Raw genomic sequence first — 4,336 nt, 5'->3', positions numbered from 1 at the left:
GTATCCGCTGCTACCAAAAGGAAGGTATAAGCCGCTGCCTACAGAATACCATAAACATGATGCAAAAGTGAGCAGGCTTATGATGCCATAACCATATCACAAGTGGGAAAAAACCATGATGATACATCCATACAAGCAAGAAGAAAGCTAATACAAAAGGTTTTTGTGTAATAGACATACCTAACAAAACCCAGCCATGATAAGAAGCCAGCCATAAACAAAAATCAACCATCGCCGAACACCAGCCATGAACAACAGCTAGCCATGAACAAAAACTAGGATTTTGCAGCAAAAACCAACCAATAGCTTGAAACCTACAAACCCTTTCCTGCAAACAAACAAAAAAAGGAGTCAATGAGCACAAAACCTGTTCTGTAGCAAAATACACCAGCATTCTGCAGCAAAAACCAGCATTTTACATCAAAAACCAGCCAATAGCATCCCACCTGCAAAAGCTTTCCTGCAAACAAACAAAAAAGGGAGTCAATGAGCACAAAAACCAGCCATGTATGCAAAAAATACCTACACATAAAGAGAGAGTGATACAGAGAAGTTACATAAGGGCGGATGACGTCGTCTAGAGACTCTTGAGCACCCATCATAAAGAAAGTCGATAACAACCCTTGCATGGAATTCCTTGAAGCAAGGGTCAGCACACATAACCTTTTGACACTTACCACACCCCCAAATGGTGTGTGATGGCTTTGAGCTATCAACCTCCTTATGCTCCGAAACAAGCTTCTTTCGCTTAGCTGAACAAACGACACAGTACTTGCTGGCTACATCATGCAAACGGATAGGAAAGTGACCATTGTATGCATCCTCAACAACTGGCCTCTTGCATACATAAGGCCGAAATGCATTGTCCACCAACTGCTCATGCATATGGAGCATAAAGTCAAATCTACACACATCCTTTTTGCCATGCATTTCCTTCCATATAATCCAGCAATTTGTAAAAACAGAATCCATGAGACCCCAAAAACCTGCATGCCACCACTTAAAACCATGCATTGTACTTTGCAAGCTATAGCCACTACCAAGAACCATGCTATCAAAGACATCACAACCAGCCTTGCATGCATTATATTTCACGGCAAGTGCCGGACATGAGAAAGGCAATCTCTTATCACCAACCAAGCGCAACACCTCATCTTTTTGCACACCATAGCAATTAGAAGCAAAAAGAATCTCTTTTTTGTCCATCCAAGAACAAGCAACAAGACCTTGCTTCTTACAATAAGCAAACCGACAAGCACCCCGTGCTCTCTTACCCAAATGCAACATTTGGGTGGCGGGAAAGTGCTTCCTATTACATACATAAGTGCCGGTGCCACCTTGACCTTCACTTCTTAGGTGCTCCAAAAGCTTCACAGATGTGAAGTACCTATCAAAGAATACATGGTGCCCTTTTCTTGGCAATGTCTTCACCAAATTTGCAACAACATAAAAAGACAATTCAGTACATGGCATCTTGTCATAAATTTGAAATAAAAAATTATACCCCGTGGCGGAGTCACATAGATTCCAAACTTGGATACCAAATTTATGAGGCTTTTTGGGATTGTAAACTCTGCATGGATTCAATTTACACTTAGAAGGAATTATGCGATCATCCACAGTCACACATTGACCTAAATTATAATGCTTTTGAAAAGTGTAATTCAACCTCTCCTCTAGCTCAAGCAATTGCCATAACCTGTGCTCTCTAGTTCCCCGAGGTGGTCTTTGTGCATTGTCCCGTACATGCAAAAACCTTTTGATTTTCTGGAATGTAGTTTGACTCATCTTTTCACCAAAATTAGGAAATAGAAGGGAGCCTCTTACCTCATCTTTCCAATAATGTTGCTTTGACAGCATGTAGTGTAGTGCCATGCCCAAAGCTACACCCATGAAGCGTAGGAAAGAATGCCGATCTATTGGAGCCCATCTTCGCATGGAGTCATGCAACCGGCCACACCTTTGCCTCTCTTTCTCGGCATATGCATTAGTCTCACTAATAACATGATCAACAAGGTCAAGTGGAAAGAGCATAAAAAACAAATGAAACTCACAAAATTCACGTGGCATATGTCCCAAGTCTGTTCCCTTGACACCATTGAAAGGTGGAAGAGCCCGAAATGTACCATGTGGCTCTTGCTCTAATTCATCACCACTCTTCCACTGTGGAGGAATCACATCAACAAAATGTGCATCTCCATCAGGAGAGTCATGAAGTACAGGACCCTCGGCTTCCAATATTTCATTGTCACCACATTCAACCCCCTCACCTTCTGATGCATGCTCATCATCACTTTCATCATCATTAGCAACATCAAATGGGATGCTTGAAGGGCCAGGTCTGCCCCCTTCTTGGGAAGGCTTACATTTTCTAGGTCGGCCACCACATGCAGATTTACTATATTTGGGTGATACATTTTCAGGTGTGCCATTTGCAGGCATGCATGATGCTTTTGGTCTACCCCGCTTATGTGATTTAGGTGGTCTTCTAGGACGCCTACCAAGTGGGGTTGGGTCAAGTGGAGTCTCTTCAGCCTCTTCTTCAACATGCGTTATGTTCTCTTCCCCCCCAACAAGCGGGGCATCAAAATCATTTGCAGCCCCCAAATTACATTTTGATAGAATAGGTGCATGACTTGATTCACCAATTCCAAATGAAGAAGGTGGAGGTGTAGATTCTTGTCTTACCTCACAGTTTCTTTGAGGAGAATGCACCCGTTGAGAGCTCCGCACAACAAATTCTGCAACATCATCCCATGAAGCTGAATAATCCTTTGAATCCCCCTCAAATCGGCGAGAGAACTTCTGCTTTTTAACTGAGTATTTTTGCAGGACACCAAAAAAGAAGACCTCTGTATGCTTTTCTCCAAATTCTTGCTCAGCCCATGATGCCCCAAACCAAACTGTCGGGACCTGCAAGAGTGCACCTTCTTGGGCTTGAAAAAACTATGGGTAGTGTCCAGCGCTTCTGCAACCAACTTCCCCTGCATCATAACGCCTCTGATTTGACGCCATCTACGTTGCAAAATTCGGCAGCTCCAAGAGGGGAAAAATCGGTTTTTACCAGACCCCGCTCAAGGGCTCACTCAATTTTGGGTTTTGGGGCTTTCACCCTCAACCCTTGGATCCCCTCTTCAACCTACGGTCAAGATCCACCCCCAATTTAGAGCCTAGGCACGCTCATGGAAGCATTTTTCTTGTATGACATGCCATGGACAATTGGCCAATTGTCATAAAATCCATCAATTGAATTATTCATTGAGTTAATTACCCAACCTTGCTGGCATGCAACCGGTTTGAAATTAATTCCAAGTTTTTTTCAAGTCTTTTGAGAAATTTGAGGATTGGTCCCATGTACTAGTCCTATTTATATTTTTAGAATTAATTCGGGCAAAATTGCGAGTTAATAGGACATAAAAGTGTCCTAGGACATAAATCTGTCCTGTTACCAACCTAGTGTTAAGAGATGCGTGGGATACACTATGCTTGGAATGAGCTAAACACTTTACGACAGCTATTCTAAGTTGGTAGTTAGTTTAGATCAGTAAGTACTTGAGACAAGACAAAACTAGAACTGAAGAGCTCTGAGATACAAGGTACAAAGCTCTAGCCAAAGAGTCAATCACTTAGGGATACTAGGGATTCCAAAAATGAAGTAGTGAGCCCTATTTTTAACATTTTGACTGAACTTCTAAGAGATTGTACTATGTACCAGTCTATTCTTGGAAGTTACCATTCCATCTGCATGCTAAATTAGTAGTTGTTTCCATCATCTAAATTCCTTCCCCCTTTTCTTTGAATTTTGGTATAAACCAAATTTTCTAATCAGTAGTAGTGATAAATTAGAGAGTATCAGTCTTGTTGAACCCGCTAACTTTTATATGAAGCCTTATTCTTTGGTGGCCAATAGAGGACTCATGGTGGTGCACTAGGTGCACTAGAACCTCCTTCATTTTCCCTCTGAATCAAGTGATAGAGATCCTCCTACTCTAGTTGATCCTTTTGGTTTGTCTTCATCTCAAACTGGTACGGAGTGAGAACATTCTATATCATGTGAATAGGGCTCCTACAGACCCAACCTCAGCCTTAATTTGTAGTTGAGTACTAGCCTTGAGTTTGCCCATGATCCATTACTAAAATACGCATTGGCGACTTGAACCCTCACCAATGAATTGAATACACTATTTATAGTGCACTAACCACCACACCATGAGCACTTGCGTGTCAAAGTCTCCTAATAGTAGTAACATGAGCTCAGATTCGGCAGAGCTACACACACACACACACACACACACACCTAATTTTAGTTAAAATTTGGGGATGGAGATGAGCGGGC

The 4,336-nt window shown here is 42.1% G+C and overlaps 1 pseudogene; it reads right to left on the bottom strand.

Moving 5' to 3' along the window:
• Positions 1-275: 275 nt before the first annotated feature.
• LOC147422950 (uncharacterized) lies at positions 276-3,015 on the bottom strand (annotated as a pseudogene).
• Positions 3,016-4,336: the final 1,321 nt, after the last annotated feature.

This window comes from Adiantum capillus-veneris, chromosome 26 (assembly GCF_014529385.1).
Source record: "Adiantum capillus-veneris isolate H3 chromosome 26, ASM1452938v2, whole genome shotgun sequence".
Classification (NCBI taxonomy): Eukaryota; Viridiplantae; Streptophyta; class Polypodiopsida; order Polypodiales; family Pteridaceae; genus Adiantum; species Adiantum capillus-veneris.
The sequence above is the reverse complement of the archived record's forward strand: the minus strand, read 5'-3'. Positions and strand labels throughout refer to the sequence as shown.